Source organism: Salmo salar, chromosome ssa27, assembly GCF_905237065.1.
Source record: "Salmo salar chromosome ssa27, Ssal_v3.1, whole genome shotgun sequence".
NCBI classification, from domain to species: Eukaryota; Metazoa; Chordata; class Actinopteri; order Salmoniformes; family Salmonidae; genus Salmo; species Salmo salar.
Genome location: NC_059468.1, coordinates 13,349,475 through 13,374,269, shown reverse-complemented (window position 1 = coordinate 13,374,269; position 24,795 = coordinate 13,349,475). Strand labels below are relative to the sequence as shown.

The window sequence follows — 24,795 nt, the reverse complement described above, 5'->3', positions numbered from 1 at the left end:
TCGCCCGTGTACTGCAATCAATATGCATATATAATTTAGGTAGCCTCGTTCTCAAATTAGCTTTGTTAAAATCCCCAGATACAATAAATGCAGCCTCAGGATATATGGTTTCCAGTTTGCATAAAGTCCAGTGAAGTTCCTTGATGGCCATCTTGGTATCCGCTATGGGGATATAAATGGCTGTGACAATAACCGAGGAGAGTCCTCTTGGGAGATAATACAGTCGGCATTTGATTGTGAGGAATTCTAGGTCAGGTGGACAAAAGGACTTGAGTTCCTGTACGTTGTTACAATTACACCATGAGTCGTTAATCATGAAACATACAACCCCACCCTTCTTCTTACCAGAGAGATGTTTATTCCTGTCGGTGCGACGAACTGAAAATCCCTTTGGCTGTACTGACTCCGACAGCATGTCCCAAGCTAGCCATGTTTCTGTGAAACAGAGTATGTTACAATCCCTGATATCTCTTTGGAAAGCAACTCTTGCCCTGATTTCATCGACTTTGTTAACCAGGAACTGGACATTAGCGAGTAATATACTCGTAAGCGGTAGGTGGTGTGCGCGCATCTGAAGCCTCACTAGAAGACCGCTCCGGCACCCTCTCCTCCAGCGGCATTGTTTTGGGTCGGCCTCTGGAAACCTATTCTGCTCCAGCCATTACCACTAGCCCGTCATCCCTAATTAAGGTGCCACCAACCTCCTGTGGAATATATTTTTGGTTTCAATTTGTTATAGAATGTCTTGTAAATTACAGCATAACTTTATTCATTTTATTTTGATAATCATGAAAACATTAAAAGCTTATTTATTTTAAATTCAACTGCAATATGTAACTTTTTCAGCAACCTGACCAAATTCACGTAGAAATGACGAAGTTATAGATCTGTCATTCTCATTGAAAGAATCGTCTAAGAAGTGGTAGATTGTTCTATGCTTCAAATTTTTAAGTTCCATTTTTGCATCTTTTACTTCAGGTTTTGTACACCTGCTTCAAACAGCTAAAAATACAATATTTATGGTTCTGGAAAATATATTTCACAGCAGTTCAGACAGTACAATGATTTTCTACACCAGGGCTCTCCAACCCTGTTCCTGGAGAGCTACCCTCCTGTAGGTTTTAGCTCCAACTCAGGTTGTAATTAACGAAAACACAGTGCCACCGACACGGCCCGCACCCAGTCAGGCCGTGTCAGTGGCACTGTGTTATCCTCAAACAGGGCAAAGAATGTGTTTGGCTTGTCCGGGACGATGACGTCTGTGTACGCGACGTGGCTGGTTTTCTCTTTGTAATCAGTGATTGTCATTCACAGTGTAGGTTGGAAAAAGTATGTTAACACCTAGGCTAATGACTTCTCCAAAAGCTCATTTGGGAGGTGACCGGGAGCCCCGGGGTCCTGGAGAAGGACTGCCACTACAGCTGGAGCAGCACCCTGACCCTCCCTGTCGACCAGTGGAAGAAGGTGGGCTCTGTGGTCTGTGAGGCCACCCAGGGCTCCCAGACTCCACTCTCTGAGACACTGAGGAGAGACCAGTGTTCTGATTAATGAGCTCCCCCCTCTAACTCCACTGTTTTTACTCTGCACCTCTCCTTCTTACTGTTCCAGCAATACCAGCACACTGGTCTAATGCTGGGCTGGGTCCTGTGTGGGAATCCTTCCTCCAGCTGGAGCTTTTAGCATAGTGGAACAAACAAAATAATATATGTCTGATTCTGATGTCAAATAGATCTGTTTGGCTTTCATATCACGTGTTCTGAACCTTATTACTGTAATTGTCACGCCCTGACCTGAGAGAGCCGTTTTTCTCTGTTGAGTTAGGTCAGGGTGTGATATGGGGTGGGCATTCTATGAATTCTATTTCTTTGTTTTGGCCGAGTATGGTTTCCAATCAGAGGCAGCTGTTTATAGTTGTCTCTGATTGGGAATCATACTTAGGCAGCCTTTTTCCCACCTGTGTTTGTGGGTAATTGTTTTCTGTTTTTGTATTCGTTACCTGACAAAGCTGTTTGGCTTTTCGTTTTGTTTATTTTGTTCTAGTGTTTCATTGGATAATAAAAATCATGAACACGTTACACGCTGCGCTTTGTCTCATTCCGACGAAAGCCCTTACAGTAATGCTGTTGGTTCTGACATGTTGAGATAATAAAGACAGTCAATCTTTTAAATTGTGTGCCTGGATATCATTCTTTAATGAGTTATATTTTTCTTTATGATTTGTTTAGATGTCATAAGGAATGGAGAGCTCTGCCACGAAACATAATGTTACAGATACATTTCAGTTAATGTACCTCTCTCCATGAAAGCTTGGCTGATTGGGCCAAATATAATACCAGTCAAAATAATATCTACAGTGATACTAATACTGAAGCCATGTTCTCTAGACTCCCCAGTCTTCATGATGTTACTAATACCGCCATGTGCTCTAAACTCACTGGAACTCTCTGTGGACAAGAGAACATCTGGCTACAGTGCTGGTCTATTTTGGGAGTGTTGCAGTAACCCTGCCCATGCAAATATTACTTTAACCACACCACAGCTCACAATCGCCCAGCGTCAAACCATCTGGGACTTGGGCAGCTGTGTGTGTCTGACTAGGGCTGACTAGTGCTGGGGAACCAGACTTCACGCTGGACTTTGCATAACGTTCAAGTTGGGGACTTCACTCTCAGGTCTTTATATGGCTATGTAAACTACATTGTTTTGTGACAGATATATACTGTATCTTAATGATATCAAAGTGGTACTTGAATGCAATCGATATGACAGTGTTCACTCTTTGAAGTTTGGAGGGGTAAAGAAGTTGAGTAGGGCATGAATAGTTGGGTTTGGACAGGGTCAACTTTCATGCTATTGCATACTGAAATGGGTTCTTCTTACAATATGAAGAGAAATCAAAGCGTAAATATAAACCTATTCTGAATTTTGATTAACATGTCCTTCAAAAGAAAGCATTTTCTACAGCTCTGTATCCTTAGTGGTCCTAGTGTGTTTAAAAAGATTAAACATTTTTGGAGAATATATTGAGAGATATGTGCCAGTATATGTCATATTTCGAAGATTTGGTGTTTAGAATACTTTAGAATACAGGAGACTCCGTAGCTCTGCAGTTGTTGAGTCAGAGCAGTTCCTCTTTAGCTGAACAAGGTTTTTGTACGACGCTCTAACACTGTGTGAATGGAAAAGAACCACCCTGCTGACAGTAGTAATCTCCTGCATCTTCAGCCTGGACTCCACTGATGGTCAGAGTGTAATGAGTATAAGGACTAACAGATCCACTCCCACTGAAACGACCTGGAATCCCAGAGTGACGGTTTGTACCATGATAAACCAGAAGTTTGGGAGTGTCTCCATGTGTCTGCAGGTACCACTGGAGATTATTACCAGTACTTGAACTGGCTGTACAGCTGATAGAGAGAGTCTCTCCCAGGCGAACAGACTGAGATTTAGGAGACTGAGTCAGAATTATATCTGCTGATGATTCTGAAAAAATAAAATAAAAGTGAAGAAAGGCTGATTAGTAAGTAATGTTATCACAACAAATAGACATTGCTAATCTTCCAAAGCCAATTAATAAACTTCAGGCAAAACCAGATTTGTTTTTATTAATATCTTCAATATTCACAAAAGGAAATGTAATTCTGAAGCCAAACTCATCATTAATCAAAGTTGGTCAAAGTGTCTCTCACCCTGAACAAGGAGCCCCAGTGTCCCCAGCAGTAGAATCAGTGACATCATCATTGTGCTGCGTGTCAGTGGCTCTGAAAGGAGTGAACAGTCACTGATCAACACTGGGGTTTAAAAGTATGTGGAGCAGTGAGGCAGGACATATATGCAAAACACCAATATTTCATGCAAATACACTACACAGATAAAAGAAGTCAACAGTTTCCAAAGGTAGGCCTATTGTATATTACATTTGAGAATACTGAACTCATATACCACACAATATAACAACTATATCTTAAATGAGGCCTACTTTGACTCACTTACACAGTGGTTTATGTCCATCAACAGTGGTTGTCAGTCTCAGAAGGTCAATTAAGTTTAACCGTAGAATTACTGCCTCTGTATGTTTCAAACCTTCTCAAGATGGACAGTAGTGGAGCTCTGTCTCCCTCCTCTGTCCAGACTGTGTAATGGCAGTTTGTGTGATGTGTAAACTGGGTGTTTTACTATGAGTTCAAGCTCCCCCAGATCCGTATTAAATGAGAGTTACACACTCTATATATCCATAAAGTTGTTGGGAGCATATGTAGTTTACAACTTTATTTATTTTTATCCAGTTTACTTTCCATTAGTCAGCACCTATTGAAGCATTTTTGGGGTGTGCTTCAGCTCGTGCTTTTCACCACCCTATTATAAACCCCAAAAAACTGTTTACAGTATCATGTTGATCTCATGGTGTGTCAATCCTTGCATCTACACTGGGGACTAAAGATAGGAGGGAGGACTGACAGTCATATCAGTCATACCTCATATGAGGTGATGAGGGCTTCTCATTCATATAGAAATATGGCCTATAGTGTTGAGTACATGGTTTACAGTATCTACTTATGTTGATGATTCAGCCTTTTCTCTCATTTTGAACCAAAAGACATGGTCCTTTAGGTGGGGATAAAGTTGTCTGTCTGTTTACATAATGTGTTACATCTGACATATCACAAGTTCTACCTTCATTTGGTCCAGAAACATTTTGTTTGGCCATGTTGACAAGTTGTCTCACTTCTTGTTGTGGCTTAGACTGAAACGGGCATTGTTGAACCCATGTTGGGCAACAGAGTGGTGTAAGGTATGAAATACATGCTTTTATTCATCTGTTTAAACAGAAATGTTGTTGGATTGATCTAATGTGTTTTTCCATGGTGCTCAATAGTACAATACCTGTCAAGATTTTGAGGCAACTTAACAAGTGTGATGAAGTAGTTTAACACTTTATGGGAAGTTGGAGCTCCTCTGAACGAAAGCAGAAGTAGCCTCTATGTAGCCAACTGTAAGAGAAATAAAACATATATTTATTAATTAATACGAAATCAATTTATTCATGCATGGGAAAGCTGGATTTTACCAATGGAGGTCAAGCTTGAATGGGTTAGATCACCAAAGGAACTAATCTAGGCTACCATATGGATACATAGAAAGTACAGGCTATACAGACAGCTTGCAGGCGGCCCAGAGTCCAGCCAGTCAGGAGAGTATTGATCCACACAGGTATCGTGGCCATGCACAAGATGACGGAGGACGCCAGGTTCAGCATGAGACACAGGGTAAAGTTTGGGCATCGGGACGAGCTGTGCAGTGTGACCACCAGAACAGCTATGTTACCAGGGAGGCCCAGCACACAGCACAGCCCCAGGACGATGTTCTAAATCAGGGGGTCTAAATCCAGGGAGGTGGGGTCCATGCTGGAGGTGTTGGAGGAGTTCAGGTATCTGGAAGACAGTAGACTTTTGACAACTAATTCTTTGTTTCTAAAAAAATTATGTATACTGTTAAAACAGTCTCTACACTAGTAAACAGAGTCTGCTTGAAATCCTTGCAAGTTTTTCTCTTCTCTTGATCTCATGTCATAGAGTGATAATAAGTGAAAGGTGTGGGTTAACTGCCTCTGGTCAGATTCCTCCTGATGAGCTGTGTGTGTGTTTTTTTTGCAGATTTACCCCCTTTTCTCCCCAATTTGTAGTTACAGTCTTGTCCCATCACAGCAACTCCTCTATGGACTCAGGAGAGGCGAAGGTCGAGAGCCATGCGTCCTCCAAAACACAATCCTGCCAAGCCGTACTGCTTCTTGACACACTGCTCACTTAACTCGGAAGCCAGCCGCACCAATGTGTCAGAGGAAACACTGTCCAGCTGGCAACCGAGGTCAGCTTGCAGGCTCCCATTCCACCACAAGGAGTCGCTAGAGCGTGATGGGCCAAGGAAATCCAGGCCGGCCAAACTCTCACCTAACCCGGAAGACGCTGGGCCAATTGTGCGACGCCTCATGGGTCTCCCGGTCACGGCCGGCTGTGACACAGCCTGGGATCGAACCCAGGTCTGTAATGACGCCTCAATCACTGTGATGCAGTGCCTTAGACCGCTACTCCATGTTTCCACATCATTTCAATGAAATGATGTTGAACCAACGTGGAACAGACATTGAAATGACATCTGCCCAGTGGGATGAATGCACTTTTCATTTCCTCCCTGCCACAGATTCTAGCATTAATCTACCATGACTGCTATCTTATGTTATCTTAATTTGGAAGATATTGACAATAACTGGTCATTTGTATAAAGAGTGGGAAGCGACTATGAGTTCTCATATATAGCCTACCGACATTCTCCCCTTCATCTCTTCATTGACTTTCCTTCTTCTATCCTAACAAGGCAGAACACAGAAAAGAGAAAATTAGCGTGTTCGACAAGATCACTTTTGTCAAGTCCATGACCATCATTGAACACGTCTTCCAAAGTGTGTTGCATTATGGGGGGAAACATTCGTAACAACTGTATGAACTTTACAAAAACCATTTCATCAAAGGTCATGAAGTTTTGACTGTAGTCGACTGCAAGTTTCTGCAGTTCCTCCTCAGCAGTTGTAACTTGCAGCCATCACCTGCAATGCGGGAGACTCTATTGTCTACCAATCATTAGGGTGTTTTTGTTTGACCCACGTGAAAGTGACCAAAGACATGATTGAAACAGATTTGCCACAAATCATGTACACAGTGGATATGTACAAATAAATGTGATACTTGAGTCCCTCTCTCACCAATTGATTGTTCAATGTTCACACATCTTTTCAGTTTGTGAGTGTGTGATATGGGGGTTGGAGACATGCTTACTTCAACTGTCGCAGAGGCACCTCCCACAACTTCCCTCCTTGGGTTTGTTCTGTCACGCCTGCTCCCGCTCTCCTTCTCTGGCGCTCGAGGGCGCCAGGCCTTTCATTACGCACACCGGTCACCATCGTTACGCGCATCAGCGCTCATTATACTCACCTGGACTCCTTCACATTTTGATTGCCTTGCCTATATCTGTCTGTTTCCTCTCTTTCGTCCCCGTCTCAGCATTATTGTCGTTTCCGTTTTCTGTTCCTGTCTGTGGTTATTAAATGTTCACTCCCTGTACCTGCTTCTCATCTCCAGCTTCGATCCTTACATGTTCGACATTGCAGCAGAATGTGCAGGCCAATGCCGACTGACAGATCTACAAATCACCTTCCACTGAGTGTACAAAACATTAAGGACACCTCCTCTTTCCATGACAAGGACTGAACAGGTGAATCTAGGTGAACGCTATGCTATGATCCTTTATTGATGTCACTTGTCAAATCCACTTCAATCCGTGTAGATGAAGCGGAGGACACAGGTTAAAGAAGCATTTTTAAGCCTTGAGACAACTGAGACATGGATTGTGTATTATGTGCCATTCAGAAGGTGAATGGGCAAAACAAAAGATTGAATCTCCTTTGAATGGGGTATGGTAGGTAGTAGGTGCCAGGCACACCGGTTTATATTAAGAACTGCAACATTGCTGGGTTTTTCATGCTCAACTTTTGTTTCAAGAATGGTCCACCGCTCAAAGGACATGCAGCTAACTTGGACTCAACTGTGACAAGAATTGGAGTCAACATGGGCCAGCATCCTTGTGGAACACTTTCAACACCTTGTAGAGTCCATGCCCTGACGAATTGAGGCTGGGCTGTTCTGAGGGCAAGAGATTGGTAGCTAATTATGAGGATGGGAGATTGAGAACCTTTCTAGCTGGCTAGCTAAAGCCAACCTGATAAAATTGCTAGGTGGCGAGTATTACAAAGAATCAACAAAACATGTCCGTTGAATTTATTCATGAAGAATGAATCAAAAGGCTACATAGCTTGATCAAATTCATTCACAAACACACCTTCTGCGTGTCCCGCCCATAACCGGCATCTAAAATATATCAGACACTGACGATACTGTTTGAACGAACTAGAGTATCTAACGTCCTGCCTAGCATATGTTTGCTCCGTGGAGCAGGTACCACTTACTAGGGAGAATGTTCCAGAGAGTGTGACTCTTCCGCAAAATACCGCTGACAGATCTTTTTATTAGTAATAATGTAAAAAATGTGGACTTGTGTGACTTTTTCCACATTTTGTTGTGTAACAAGATGGGATTCTAATGAATTTAATTGTCATATTTTTGTCAACTATCTAAGTTCAAAACTGTAACTACTTAAAGGCCACTCAGAAACATTCAATGTCATCTTGGTAAGGAACTCCAGTGTATATTTGGTCTTGTGTTTTAAGTTATTGTCCTGCTGAAAGATGAATTTGTCTCCCAGTTTCTGGTGGAAAGCAGACTGAACCAACTTTTCCTCTAAGATTTTTCCTGTGCTTAGCTCTATTCCATTTAATTTATCCCCCAAAAACTCCAGAGTCCTTGCCGATGACAAGCATACCCATAACATGATGTAGCCTCCACCATGCTTGAAAATATGAAGAGTGGTACTCAGTGATGTGTTTTATTGGATTTGGCCCAAACATAACACTTTGTATTCAGGACATAAAGGTAATTTCTCTGCCACATTTTTGCAGTTTTACTTTAGTGCCTTATTGCAAACAGGATGAATGTTTTGGAATATTTGTATTCTGCACAGGCTTCCTTATTTTCACTCTGTCATGTAGGTTAGTACTGTATTGAGGAGTAACTACCGTATAATGTTGTTGATCCATGCTCAGTATTCTCCTATCACAGCCATCACACTCTGTAACTTTCTTAAAAAGTCCCCATTCGATTCAGGCTGTTAGACAACAACATTTGGAAAAAGTCAACGGGTGTGAATACTTTCTGAAGGCACTGTATATCTACATAGTCCACAGCCGTTTTCAAAATGTTGAAAGTTCAATGGGAACATGAATGTGTCCAGTCTACTGGAGCTCCAGAGTGTACCAGTAGGGGGCATCAGTTACAATGCAGAATTCAGTGATCAGTTCCATGCCTCTGTTACCATTCCCCTCTGTGTCTGTCTGGAGGTTTTTGAACAGCCAGTCAATCAGACTCTATCACTGTGGTGGACTTTTGGTGGAGGGACCAAACTGAGTGTTGGCAGTAAGTATTCAGTTCTAGATCTTGACCTCTGATATCAAAATCCCAATTAATTTTCTTAACAGTATTACAACTCCCTTAAATAGAAAGTAGACATGTATATTTATTTTGGAGAATTTGTTTTGCATTTATTTTCCTTAAAATAAATTTAGTTAAATCAAAATGCCTATTCAAGATGTAATATATCAAACAAGGTTATACAGTGTGTATTCATTTGGAACAGGGATACTGTTCAAATCAGAGTGGTTTAGATAAATGTAGTTTTACAAAGAGCAAAAGCAGTGTCTCTATAGTGTCAGAGGTTATTGTACGGCCGCTGAATGAGATTGTATCACTGTGGTACACTTTTGGTGGAGGCACTAGACTGGATATTGGAAGTAAGTTTACCTACCTCTAATAAAGAAAATGTTCTGACCTTGCATATAGATGCATTGATCTTGTGAGAGAAGAAACTAAGATTAAAATTGAAATAAATGCTATGCATAGTTATGTTTTTGGTAAAAGAGTTATTCTCTTCATAGGAGTCCACATTTGTGTAAAAATATATTTTGGTTAAACCTCAAATTTGAAGCTATTATTTTTGGTTAACAGACCCATTCTCGTAAATAATATCACTATTCATTTTATTTAAATGTGTCTTTTAAATGTATATAATTGTTGTAAGATGGTTAAATTCAACATAAATTTACTCCTTCAGCATTCAGCTGCAAAGTTTTGCTTCGCTTTGCTATCTATTTGCTATTTACTATTTTGCTATCTTATTTGATCTCATTTGCTGTTTTATTTGCTATTTGCTATCTATTTGCTATCTATTGAAAAGACTTGCTATCTTGCGAAGTCCAGCTTTCTGCTGTTCATATGAATATAGATTTATTTTCAATTTGATACAAAATCTTGTAAATTACACATAACTTTATTCATTTTCTTTCGATAAATTAAAACTTAAATGTTTTAGTGTGTCTTTTAAATTAAATGTATATCATTGTTAGATGTTTACAGTCAACTGAATTCATTTCTTCAGCATAGGCTTATCAACCAATTTTAATTGAATTCATAATTTAAGAATTGTTCATACATTCTGTGAAATGTTCTTTAAAATAATAATAATAATAATTAATAATGAAATGCAGTTTGATTCCTAGGAGTTTAATCCATTACAATAAGGGAGGAGTATACTGAAATGCACTATTGTAAAGTGTTTGTTCTACTGGATATCATAAGGTGAATGGCACTAATTTGTGAAGTCGCTCTGGATAAGAGCGTCTGCTAAATGACTTAAATGTAAATGTAAATGTAAATATTTCACATTTTAAATAGTTACACTTTGAAGATAGTTGAATGTATTTTCAGTCATCTCATGTAGTTATAATATGCTTCAGTAGCTAGTCAAAGGGAAGTGAAAGAGTGACATAAAGACTGATAAACCAGCTGTCTGTTTGTTTGAGGAACAGAAACCTACTGATGGACAAAGCCTTCATTTACAGCTAAGATGTTAAACTGCTGCATCATTATTGTCGTATCAGTGTGGTGATTGATTGACAGTTCCCCTTGCCCTAACTTCCCACCTGTCTCCTAGGTGATGTTCGTCCCACCTTGTCAGTCCTGCCCCGTCCAGTGTGGTGCTGCAGCAGGGGAAGGCCACTCTCATGTGCCTGGCCAACAAGGGCTTCCCCTCAGACTGGAAGCTGAGTTGGAAGGTGGACGGTAGCAGCAGCAGTAACACCTGGGAGGTGACCGGGAGCCCGGGGTCCAGGAGAAGGATGGTCACTACAGCTGGAGCAGCACCTGACCCTCCCTGTTGACCAGTGGAAGAAGGTGGGCTCTGTGGTCTGTGAGGCCACCCAGGGCTCCCAGTCTCCACTCTCTGAGACACTGAGGAGAGACCAGTGTTCTGATTAATGAGCTCCCCCTCTGACTCCACTGTTTTTACTCTGCACCTCTCCTTCTTACTGTTCCAGCAATACCAGCACACTGGTCTAATGCTGGGCTGGATCCTGTGTGGGAATCCTTCCTCCAGCTGGAGCTTTTAGCATAGTGGAACAAACACCAGAATATATGTCTGATTCTGATGTCAAATAGATCTGCTTGGCTTTCATATCACATGTGTTCTGAACCTTATTACTGTAAGGCTGTTGGTTCTGACATGTTGAGATAATAAAGACATTCAATATTTTAAATGGTTTGCCTGGATATCATTATTTAATGACTTTTACCATTAGACATTGAGATCTTTTTGATTTATTGCATTTTATAAGGAATGTCGATCTCTCTACCCTGGAAAGTTATTTTCCTAATACATTTTACTCAATCAACCTCTCTCAATGAATGTTTGGCTGATTTGGTACCAGTCCAAAGGATATCTACAGTGATACTAATACTGAAGCCATGTTCTCTAGACTCCCCAGACTTTATGATGTTACCAGAGCCATGTATTAGAGAGGACATTGAGGTTTCTGCATTATGATGTATTTACATGACACTTCAACATTCTGTGGCAGACATAGTAGCTCCCCATTAACATTACAACAATGCTGTGTAACTGAATGTCTAGAATTAGAACAATATTACAAACTCTAAAAAGTTGGCCTTACTCTAAATGTATGACTCTAGATGTTACCAATACTGAAGCCATGTGCTCCAAGCTCAATGGAACTCTCTGTGAACAGGTGAACATCTGGCCATGGTACTGCTCTATTCTGGGAGTGTTGTGGTCACCCTGCCCATGTAAATCTGAGTTTCAACCCCACCAGAGTTCACAATCACTCATCCTCAAATCCTCTGGGACTGGGGCAGCTGTGTGTCTGACTAAAGAACTGAACATGGGCTGGGGAAGCAGACTTTACACTGGACTTTGCATAACGTTCAAATGGGGAATTCAGTCATGGGTTTGTATACAGTATGTAGACTATTTTTATTTGTGACACATGTATAATAATCTTATTAAAGTAGTACTTCTTGAATGGAATCGATATGACTATATTCAATCTCTCAAGGTTGGAGGGGTATAGAAGATGAGCAGGGCATGAATAGTTGGGTTCGGACAGGATCAACATTCATGCTGTTGTGGAATGAAATTAGTGCTTATTACAATATCAAGATAAATCAAAGCGTGAAAAAAATCTAAACCTATTCTGAATTTTGTTCAACATATCCTTCAAAAGAAAGCATTTTCCACAGCTCTGTATCCTTAGTGGTCCCAGTGTGTTAACACATTTTGTTGCAGAATATATTGAGAGATATGTACAATATCATAGTCTATTGACAAGTCTAACCAAGTACATTATTCTATTGTAGTGTCATATTTGATTATTTGGAGTTTAGCATACTTTAGAATACAGGAGACTCTGTAGCTCTGCAGCTGTTGAGTCAGAGCAGTTCCTCTTTAGCTGAAGGAGGTTTTTGTACGACGCTCTAACACTGTGTGAAAGGAAAGCTGGCACCCTGCTGACAGTAGTAATCTCCTGCATCTTCAGCCTGGACTCCACTGATGGTCAGAGTGTAATGAGTATATGAACTACCAGATCCACTCCCACTGAAACGACCTGGAATCCCAGACTGACGGTTTGTAGCAGAATAAACCAGGAGTTTAGGAGCTTCTCCAGGTTTCTGCAGGTACCAGTGGAGATAATTACTAACGCTTGAACTGGCTGTACAGCTGATAGAGACAGTTTTTCCTGGACGAACAGACTGAGATTTAGGAGACTGAGTCAGAATTAAGTTTGCTGATGATTCTGAAAAATAAAACAAAAGTAAAGAAAGGTTGTTTAGTAAGGTTATCACAACAACAATGATTTTTTAAAGTATAGCCTATCAAGCTAAATGTTAACATGTTTTAAAAAATTATGTCGTGTTAAATTAACGAATGAAGTGTATTTCTGAAGCCAAACTCATCATTAATCAAAGTTGGTCAAAGTGTATCTCACCCTGAACAAGGAGCCCCAGTGTCCCCAGCAGTAGAATCAGTGACATCATCATTGTGCTGCGTGTCAGTAGCTCTGAAAGGAGTGAACAGTCACTGATCAACACTGGGGTTTAAACGTATGTGGAGCAATGAGGCAGGACAGATATGCAAAACTTTCATATTTTACGCAAATACACACACTGTGCTTGTGTAGACACCCAGATAAATGATGTCAACAGTTTCCAGAAGTAGGCCTACTGTGTATTGTATTTGAGAATACTGAAATCTTAAATCTCACAATGTAACAACTATATCTTAAATGAGGCCTATTTTTCGTTCAATTTTTTTTGGTTGAACACACACAAGAATGGTGTATAGGTATAAAAGACAGGTATACAATTCTTATCTAAACATAAAAGAGCAGACAGAAACAACAAGACCCACAGTTCTGGGTACAAAACAAATAATACAAAACACGACATACAGAACAAGGACAGGTAGAAAGAAAAAGGGTAGATGTCACCCCCCTATTCACCTCCCGACTGCTCGGGTGGCGGGGCCAGCACATGCTGCCCAAAGGTAGATAAAAATATTACAATTGAGAGTGCGTTAAAATGTACAAATTCCCAGCGCCGACTGGTCCAAGTAAGAGAGGAAAGGCTGCCAGATTTGATCAAATGTTGATAATTTATTGTTCAGAATATATCTAATTCTTTCTAAGTGTACAGTGTTTGCCAATTCGCTGAGCCATAATTTGGTAGAGGGAACTTCCTTCCTTTTCCAAAACAACAAGATACATTTTTTTTGCTGAAATGAGGCTTTAAGAGACTAGTTGTTTTGGGGGGTTGGTTAATCTGTTTACGGTTTCTGACACTCCCAGAATGATCAGAAGCGGGTCTGGGTCTATTGAAGTCTCCAGAACTTCAGAGAGGATCCTAAAAATTCCACACCAACAACCATAAAAGTTAGAGCATAGGGCAAAGCAGTGGAGTAGTGGACCCTTCACAGCATGACATTTATCACACATAGGGGATGTATCAGGAAATATCCTATGCAGTTTGGTTTTGGAATAGTGTAATCTGTGTAATACCTTGACTTGTATGAGACGATGTCTGGAGTTAATGGAGCAGGTGTGGATATACTCCAAGCTATCTTCCCAGTCTGCCACAGAAATGTCAGTCCCTAGCTCTTCCTCTCATTAAATGAGGCCTATTTTGACCCACTTACACAGTGGTTTATGTCCCTCAACAGTGGTTTATGTCCCAGGAGAAGGTAAATTAAGTTTAACAGTAGAATTGCTGCCTCGACGTGTTTCAAACCTTCTCAAGTCGGACAGTAGTGGAGCTCTGTCTCTCTCCTCTGACCAGACTGTGTAATGGCAGTTTGTGTGATGTGTAGACCTGGTGTTTTACTATAAGTTCAAGCTCTATAAAAAGAAAGTCACACACTCCATATACCCATTCAGTTGTTGGGAGCATATGTAGTGTGCAACTTTCATTCTTTCTTTTTTATACAGTTTACTTTGTACAGTCAGCACCTCTACAAAACATTTTGGGGTGTGCGTCACCGTATCATAATCAACGGGAAAAAATATATAGTTTCAATATATGTTTAAAACTACAGTATCATGTCGATCTCATGTATTGTCAATCCTTGCATCTACACTGGGGACTAAAGATAGGAGGCAGAGGGAGGACTGATAGAGTCATATCATATCAAAAGGTGTTGAGGGCTTCTCTTTCATAAAGAAATTTAGCCTATAGTCTTTAATACAAGGCTTACAGTATCAATATTGAGGATTTAGCCTTTTTCTAATTTTGAACCGAAAGGCATGATCCTTTGGGTGGGATAAAGTTGTTTGTCCGTGTACCAGGTGTTGTTAGATCAGGAAATACAGTATATGGTAATGTTGTTTGGCAGTGTTGGCAAGTTGTCTCACTTCTTGTTGTGGCCTAGACTGAAACGGACATGCTTGAACCCATGTTGGGCATTAGAGTGGTGTAAGGTTTGAAAGTCATGTTTTTATTGATCTATTTAGGCAGAAATGTTGTTGCGTACAGTAGTGTGGTTGTTTTTCTAGTGTGTTTTTCCATTGTGCTCACTGATCATGTACCTGTCGAGATCTTGACATAGAATGAGGCACATTCTATGATGAAATTGTCCAACACTTTATGGGAAGTTGAAGCTCGTCCGAACCAAAGCAGATGTAGCCTACCTGTAGCCTACTTTAAGATAAATAAAACAGATATTTATTCATGAAAACCAAATCTATTTATTTATGTATGGGAGAGCTGAGAAGCAATAGAATATGAATTTCACCAATGGAGGACAACCTTAAAGGGTGATAGGTCACCAAAGGAACAAATCTTGGCTACCATATGGATACCTAGAAAGTACAGGCTATGAAGACCCAAAGTCAGCAACCCAAAATGAGGGTTTTGTTGAGGGAAAAATAGCAGGGGTGATGGACCCCTATTTGGCTGCTCTAAAAACCAAGCCAAAACACCTTAAAAATGTATATTTTGTTTTTGGAGTACCTGCATCCTGGTCTCAGACGATTACTTGGCCTCCTTTGTGAGATGAAGACGTACAAGAAGGGGTCCAGGCAGCTGTTGATAAACGTAAAGCTCCGGACAACATGTGCTGCTGCGCTCCTGTGGCACAGCAGCACTGTCGACGCCTCAATTGGGAAGTCTGCAGCACCACACACTTTGTCATCATGGGGTACTGTGTGTAGATTGCTGAGAAAAAAAGCATATTTAAACAATTTTAGAAGAAGGCTGTAACGTAACAAAATATGTACAAAGTCAAGGGGTCTGAATACTTTCCGAAGGCACTGTATATACTATACATGCCAGTCTCTCTTGGCTAAGAGTTGAGGAGAGACTGGCTGCATCACTTCTTCTTTTTATAAGAAACATTCATGTGTTGAAAATTCCAAATTGTTTGCTAAGTCAACTTACACAGAGCTCTGACACACACACACACACACACACACACACATACCAGATTGTTGATGTAGTTCTGTCTTTGAGCTGTTCTTGTCTATTAATGTTCTGTATTATGTCATGTTTCATGTTTTGTGTGAACACCAGGAAGAGTAGCTGCTGCTTTTGCAACAGCTATTAAAATACCAAACTCCTCTAAAATGAGGTATGACTGATATGACTGTGTCAGTCCTCCCTCCTATCTTTAGTCCCCAGTGTAGATGTAAGGATTGACAGTCCATGAGATCGACATGATTCTGTAGTTTAAAACATAGTTTATAACTATAATAATGTTGTTGTTTTATGGGGGGGGTTATGATTGGAGGGTAAAAAGCATGAGCTGACACAAAAACCTTTGTTGAGGTGCTGACTAACGGAAAGTAAACCCTATGAAAATAAACAAGAAAAGTTGCACACACTAGATGTGCTCCCAACAATTGAATGGGTATATAGAGAGTGCGACAGTAAAACACCCACTCTACACATACACAGACTGCCATTACACACTGTGGTCTGAGGAGGGCGACAGAGCTCCACTACTGTCCACCATGAGAAGCTTTGAAGGATATGCAGTAGAATGTTTTATTTTTTAAATGTTTTATTTAACCTTTATTTAACTAGGCAAGTCAGTTAAGAACAAATTCTTATTTACAATGACGGCATACCCCAGACAAAGCCGTACAACGCTGAACCAACTGTGAGACACCCAATGGGACTCCCAATCACGGCCGGATGTGATACAGCATGGAATCGAATCATTGACTGTAGTGACCCCTCTTGCACTGACATGCAGTGCCTTAGACCGCTGCACCCCTCGGGAGCCCCAAAGCAGTAATTCTACTGTTCAGCTTAATTGACCTTCTCCTGGGACTGACAACCACTGTTGAGGGACATAAACTACTATGTAGGCGGGTCAAACTAGTCCTCATTTAAGATATAGTTGTTATAATGTGTGGTTTGTTTATGATTTTCGTATCCTCAAATGTGATATACACTAGGCCTACCTTTGGAAACTGCTGACTTCATTTATCTGTGTGTATGTGCGCGGTGCGTGTATTTGCATAAAGATCGAGCTTTGCATATATGTCCTGCCTCATTGCTCCACATACTTTTATAACCTCAGTGTTGATCAGTGACTGTTCACTCCTTTCAGAGCCACTGACACGCAGCACAATGATGATGTCACTGATTCTACTGTTGTGGACACTGGGGCTCCTTGTTCAGGGTGAGAGACACTTTGACAACTGTGATTCATTAAGGGTTTGGCTTCAGAGTTGCACTTCATTTGTTAATTTAACATGACAGATTAAATACGGATTTAGCTTGATAGGCTATGCTTTACGATATGCTTGTTGTTGTGATAACCTTACTAATCAACCTTTCTTTCCTTTTGTTTATTTTTCAGAATCATCAGCAGATATAATTCTGACTCAGTCTCCTAAATCTCAGTCTGTTAGTCCAGGAGAGACTGTCTCTATCAGCTGTACAGCCAGTTCATATATTAGTATTTATATCCAATGGTACTTGCAGAAACCTGGAGAAGCTCCTAATCTCCTGGTTTATGATGCTGCAAACCGTCAGTCTGGGATTCCAGGTCGTTTCAGTGGGAGTGGATCTGGTTCTCAATTCACTCTGACCATCACTGGAGTCCAGAAAGAAGATGCAGGAGATTACTACTGTCAGCAGCGTAACAGCTTTCCGTTCACACGGTGTTGGAACGTCGTACAAAAACCTCCCTCAGCTAAAGAGGAACTGCTCTGACTCAACAGCTGCAGAGCTACAGAGTCTCCTGTATTCTAAAGTATTCAAAACACCAAATAATCTAAATATGACACTACAATAGAATAATGTATTTGGTTAGACTTGTCAATAGACTATGATATTGTACATATCTCTCAATATATTCTGCAACAAAATGTGTTAACACACTGGGACCACTAAGGATACAGAGCTGTGGAAAATGCTTTCTTTTGAAGGACATGTTGAACAAAATTCAGAATAGTTTTTAAAAGCTATGATTTATCTTCATCTTGTACGGAGAACCTTTTTCAGTACACAATAGCATGAATGTTGACCTTGTCCAAATCCAACATCCCAACTATTCATGCCCTACAAACCCTGAAAGAGTGAATTCAATCATATCAATTCTATTCTGGGAAGTGATAAAACCTACAGCATGCATTTCATAGAACGAGTTGGTGTTTGTTTAATGTAAGGTACCAGGGAGAGATGGCTTGGGTATGGATAATGATGAGAGGAACCTTGTCTTAGGGGCCAAACTCTGGTTTCTGTACAATAAGAACTGTCTTCACGGCTCATGTCTCATACAGCAGAGTGGAATTTACGCTACCTTCCACTGAGTTGTATTATTTTCCACAGAACACAGAGAGCCCGAATTGATTATCCCTTTTATACCGTGACTATAATTCAACACATTTGTCGCTAGAAATGTGTTAATTTGCAGGCAGAAATGTGTTTAACATCCACTGATGTAGATTTCTAGATAGCTCCAAAAGTTGGCTTGGTAACCAAGCAAACAAACCAGCAAACCAAACCATCAGTCTTAGCTTGCTATTATGAAAATTGAATAAAACAATGCCAATAATGTTTTTAATTCAACTTTTGCTTTCAAAAGTAGCTCAATAGAACATGTAAGAATTAACTACAGCCATTGAATTCTACCGTGCTGATTCACCGTGCATTATTTAAGCAATAAGGCAAGACGGGGTGTGGTATATGGCCAATTTACCAAGGCTAAAGGGCAGTTCTTAAGCACGAGCCAACGCGACGCAACGCGGATACAGCCCTTAGCTTTGGTATATTGTCAATATACCGCAAACCCCTGAGGTGCCTTATTGCTATTAGAAACTGGTTAGCAACATAATGAGAGCCGTAAAATGCATGTTTTGTCATACCTGTGGTATACGGCCTGGCTGGCTGTCAGCCAATCAGCACACAGAACTCGAACCACATAGTTTTTAAAGGGAATTATACAACAGGTGGGTCCAATCCTGAATGCTGATTGGGTAAAACCGCATTCCAGACGGTTTCTATTCCACGAGTTACCACCAGCAAAATCTATGATATTAAAATGCCTATTTACTCTGTTCCACCTGACTGCTCAAACCATTGTCTCATCAGCCCAGCCAGCCAATTTATAAACTTGATAACCCCTATAAAAAGTATCTAGGCTTTGTCTCACATTTGTTTCAGACTAACATTTCATTTTCAAAAGCAGAGATTTGTATAAACCTTGCTGTCTGTCTCTTCAAAATGTGCAACATTGTTTCAATATTCAAATTCGATCTCCAGCTGTCCCATAGTAATGGACGTGTCGGGACGAGACAGACAGGAAGTGTTTCTCAGCCAGTCTAAATCATGGATCAGCTGGCATCATTTTTATGGATATATACAAAGAAATGTCAATTGAAAAAAGGTTCAACAAAATGTGGCTAGTTTGCAGTCTTTCCAGCTTCAGTTTGAAGTGATTGTGTTAGGTGTGTTGTTGGCTTGCTCCTCTGAACAACAGTGTCCTGATGAGTCAGCACATTTTCTAGGCCAGGCAATATCGCACCTCATTGTTATGGAGGTATCCAAATAAATGTCACTAAAAACAGTTTAAACAAATGCAAATGCAGCTATTGTTGTTATTCTGGCTGCACTGTTTGACACGACTGTAAGTTAGCCGTAGTAGGCTAGCTAGCATGCAAGGAATAAGTATGTTGCCAGCCAGTATTGCAATGGAACATTTAGTACGAACGACTGGGTTGGGTCCATAGATAGAGAACAAAAAGACTGAACGACTGGGTCGCGTCTCTGGCAACCGAACCAATAGAACGAACCTCAGATTTTTGTCAGGACTAAATCTCATGGAAGGATGAAATAGCATGAATAAATGTTGGTAACCCATTGTATAAAAGTGATAATGCCCTCGAAGCCCATGTTTGGAGGATATATTGGCACAGTTTGCCAGCCCTCGACATCGCCTCGGGCCTAACAACACCGGTGACAATATATCCTCCAAACACCGGCTTCTCGGGCATAATCAATTAAATAATGCAAGCTCTAGAATGCCCTTCAAGCCAATTAGAAACATGTATTCAACAGTGCAGTGGTATAAAAAAATGTATTGTCATTTTGGTCCTTGATCTACACAAAATACTGTAATGTCAAAATGGAGGAAGAATTCTAACATTTGTAAAACATTTATGAAAAATACAAAATGAATATTACATTTAGTCATTTAGCAGACACGTTTAGCAAACGCTCTTATCTTGATTGCATAAGTATTTACATCACTGAGTCAATACATGCCTTTGGCCTTTGGCAGTGATTACAGCTGTGTGTCTTTATGGGTAAGTCTTTAAGAGTTTTGCACCCCTGGATTTTACAATATGTGCACATTATTCTTTCACAAATTCTTCAAGCTCTGTCAAGTTGGTTGTTGATCATAGCTCGACAGCCATTTTCAAGTCTTGCCATAGATTTTCAATCAGATTTAAGTCCAAACTGTAACTACATGTAGGCCACTCAGAAACATTCAGTCAACTTGGCAAGAAACTCCAGTGTATACCAGTGCTCCCGCACAGTGGCTAACCGGCTATCTGCATTGTGTCCATCCCACCACCCGCCAACCCCTCTTTTACGCTACTGCTATACAGTAGCCTCACTACTGTATATAGCCTGTCTTTTTACTGTTGTTTTATTTCTTTACCTACCTATTGTTCACCTAATACCTTTTTTGCACTATTGGTTAGAGCCTGTAAGTAAGCATTTCACTGTAAGGTCTACACCTGCTGTATTCAGCGCACGTGACAAATAAACTTTGATTTGATTTGATATATTTGGCCTTGTGTTTTAGGTTATTTTCCTGCTGAAAGATGAATTTGTCTCCCAGTGTCTGTTGGAAAGCAGACTGAAACTGGTTTTCTTCTAGGATTTTGTTTGTGCTTAGCTCTATTCCGTTTCATTTACCTGGAGAAAAAAAAAATACTATCCAAAGTGTAGTTAATAACTTCACTACGGTCAAAGCGATATACAATGTCTTCTTTTTTATTTTTACCCATCTACCAATAGTTGCCCTTCTTTGCGAGACATTGGAAAACCTCACTGGTCTTTCTGGTTAAATCTGTGTTTGAAATTCACTCCTCGACTGAGGGACCTTACAGATAATTGTATGTGTGGGGTACAGAGATGAGGTAGTTGTTTAAAAATCATGTTTAACACTATTAATGCACAAGGAGCGAGTCAATGAAACGTATTATGTGACTTGTTAAACCCATTTGTACTCCTGAACTTATTTAGACTTGCCATAACAAAGGGGTTGAATACTTATTGACTCAACACATTTCAGCTCTTCATTTTATATTAATTAGTAAAACAATTATAAAAACATAATTCCACTTTGATATTATGGGGTATTGTGTGCTTGCCAGTAAAACAAAATCTCAAATCTTAAATTTCTTGAAAAAGTAATGGCTGTGAATACTTTCTGAAGTGACTGTATATCAACATAATCCACAGCAGTTTTCATACTGTTGGAAGTTTAATGGGGAACATGAATGTGTCCAGTCTACTGGAGTTCCAGAGTGTACCAGTAGGGGGCATCAGTTACAATGCAGAATTCAGTGATCAGTTCCATGCCTCTGTTACCATTCCCCTCTGTGTCTGTCTGGAGGTTTTTGAACAGCCAGTCAATCAGACTCTATCACAGTGGTGGACTTTTGGTGGAGGGACCAAACTGAGTGTTGGCAGTAAGTATTCAGTTCTAGATCTTGACCTCTGATATCAAAAGCTAATACTTTTTCTTAACAATCGATGTATATTTATGTTTGGAGAATTTTTGTTGCATTTATTTTCCTTAGATGTAAATATAGTTAAATTAAAATGCCTATTCAAGATGTAATATATCAAACAAGGTTATACAGTGTGTATTCATTTGGAACAGGGATACTGTTCAAATCAGAGTGGTTTAGATAAATGTAGTTTTACAAAGAGCAAAAGCAGTGTCTCTATAGTGTCAGAGGTTTTTGTACGGCCGCTGAATGAGATTGTATCACTGTGGTTAACTTTTGGTGGAGGCACTAGACTGGATATTGGAAGTAAGTTTACCCACATCTAATAAAGAAAATGTTCTGACCTTGCATAAAGATGTATTGCGGATCTTGTGAGACAAGAAACTAAGATTAATAAATGCATACTATGCATGATCATGAGTCACAATTTGTGTGAATAGCTGAATATACCTTTTCGTTGGACCTCAAATATTAAGCTATTATTGTTGGTTAAAAGACCCTGTCTCATAAATCATATCAGTATTCATTATATTGTAATGTGTCTTTAAGTGAATATAATTGTTGTAAGATGGTTATATTCAACTTACATTTACTCCTTCAGCATTCAGCAGCAAAGTATTGCTTAGTTTTGCTATAATTTTCCTATTTTGCTATTCTTATTTGATCTCATTTGCTATTTTATATGCTATGTTATTTGATATTTGCTATCTGTTGAAAAGTCTTGCTGTCTTGCGAAGTCGGGCTGTTCTGCTGTTCGTATCAATATGTTTTTATTTTCAGTTTGTGATAGAATGTCTTGTAAATTACACAACTATAATTCATTAATTTAAATGAAAACTTTTAATTAAATGTATAATATTGTTAGATGTTTACAGTCAACTGGAATTTACTTCCTCAGCACAGGCATTTTATCAACCGATTTTAAATGAATTCATCGTTTAAGAATTGTTCATACATTCTGTTGAACGTTCTTCAAAACAATCATAATAATTAATAATGAAATGCAGTTTGATTCACAGGAGTTTATACCATTATAATAAGGGAAGTATGCTAACATATTTCAAATTTTAAATAGTAAAAAATGTAAGATAGTTTATTAATGTATTTTCAGTCATCTCTCTGTAGTTATAATATGCTTCAGTAGCTACTCAAAGGGAAGTGAAAGAGTGACATAAAGGCTGATAAACCAGCTGTCTGTTTGTTTGAGGAACAGAAACCTACTGATGGACAAAGCCTTAATTTACAGCTAAGATGTTAAACTGCTGCATCATTATTGTCGTATCAGTGTGGTGATTGAGATGTTCCCCTCTCCATAACTTCCCACCTGTCTCCTAGGTGATGTTCGTCCCATCCTGACAGTCCTGCCCCCTCCAGTGTGGAGCTGCAGCAGGGGAAGGCCACTCTCATGTGCCTGGCCAACAAGGGCTTCCCCTCAGACTGGAAGCTGAGTTGGAAGGTGGACGGTAGCAGCAGCAGTAACACCTGGGAGGTGACCGGGAGCCCCGGGGTCCTGGAGAAGGACGGCCACTACAGCTGGAGCAGCACCCTGACCCTCCCTGTCGACCAGTGGAAGAAGGTGGGCTCTGTGGTCTGTGAGGCCACCCAGGGCTCCCAGTCTCCACTCTCTGAGACACTGAGGAGAGACCAGTGTTCTGATTAATGAGCTCCCCCTCTGACTCCACTGTTTTTACTCTGCACCTCTCCTTCTTACTGTTCCAGCAATACCAGCACACTGGTCTAATGCTGGGCTGGATCCTGTGTGGGAATCCTTCCTCCAGCTGGAGCTTTTAGCATAGTGGAACAAACACCAGAATATATGTCTGATTCTGATGTCAAATAGATCTGCTTGGCTTTCATATCACATGTGTTCTGAACCTTATTACTGTAAGGCTGTTGGTTCTGACATGTTGAGATAATAAAGACATTTAATATTTTAAATGGTTTGCCTGGATATCATTATTTAATGAGTTTTACCATTAGACATTGAGGTCTTTTTGATTTATTGCATTTTATAAGGAATGTCGATCTCTCTACCCTGGAAAGTTATTTTCCTAATACATTTTACTCAATCAACCTCTCTCAATGAATGTTTGGCTGATTTGGTACCAGTCCAAAGGATATCTACAGTGATACTAATACTGAAGCCATGTTCTCTAGACTCCCCAGACTTTATGATGTTACCAGAGCCATGTATTAGAGAGGACATTGAGGTTTCTGCATTATGATGTATTTACATGACACTTCAACATTCTGTGGCAGACATAGTAGCTCCCCATTAACATTACAACAATGCTGTGTAACTGAATGTCTAGAATTAGAACAATATTACAAACTCTAAAAGTTGGCCTAACTCTCTAAATGTATGACTCTAGATGTTACCAATACTGAAGCCATGTGCTCCAAGCTCAATGGAACTCTCTGTGAACAGGTGAACATCTGGCCATGGTACTGCTCTATTCTGGGAGTGTTGTGGTCACCCTGCCCATGTAAATCTGAGTTTCAACCCCACCAGAGGTCACAATCCCTCAGCCTCAAATCCTCTGGGACTGGGGCATCTGTGTGTCTGACTAAAGAACTGAACATGGGCTGGGGAAGCAGACTTTACACTGGACTTTGCATAACGTTCAAATCGGGGAATTCACAGTCTTTTTATGGCTTTGTATACAGTATGTGGACTACATTCATTTGTGACATATGAAAAGTAATACTATTAAAGTAGTACTTCTTGAATGGAATCAATATGACTGTATTGACTCTTTCAAGGTTGGAGGGGTATAGAAGTTGAGCAGGGCATGAATAGTTGGGTTCGGACAGGGTCGATATTCATGCTGTTGTATAATGAAATGAGTGCTTCTTACAATATCAAGATAAATCAAAGCGTGAAAAAAAAATCTAAACCTATTCTGAATTTTGTTCAACATGTCTTTCAAAAGAAAACATTTTCCACAGCTCTGTATCCTTAGTGGTCCCAGTGTGTTAAACAAAAATGTAACATTTTGTTGCAGAATATATTGAGAGATATGTACAGTATCATA

At 40.1% G+C, this 24,795-nt stretch overlaps 2 pseudogenes across 1 annotated transcript; both read left to right on the top strand.

Moving 5' to 3' along the window:
- The first annotated feature begins 8,884 nt into the window (after positions 1–8,884).
- On the top strand, positions 8,885–11,254 carry LOC123730891 (Ig kappa-b4 chain C region-like; annotated as a pseudogene).
- A 10,253-nt stretch (positions 11,255–21,507) lies between these two features.
- On the top strand, positions 21,508–23,698 carry LOC123730938 (Ig kappa-b4 chain C region-like; annotated as a pseudogene). The gene is made up of 2 exons (XR_006762393.1): positions 21,508–21,718; positions 23,096–23,698. The product of XR_006762393.1 is annotated as an Ig kappa-b4 chain C region-like (transcript).
- Positions 23,699–24,795: the final 1,097 nt, after the last annotated feature.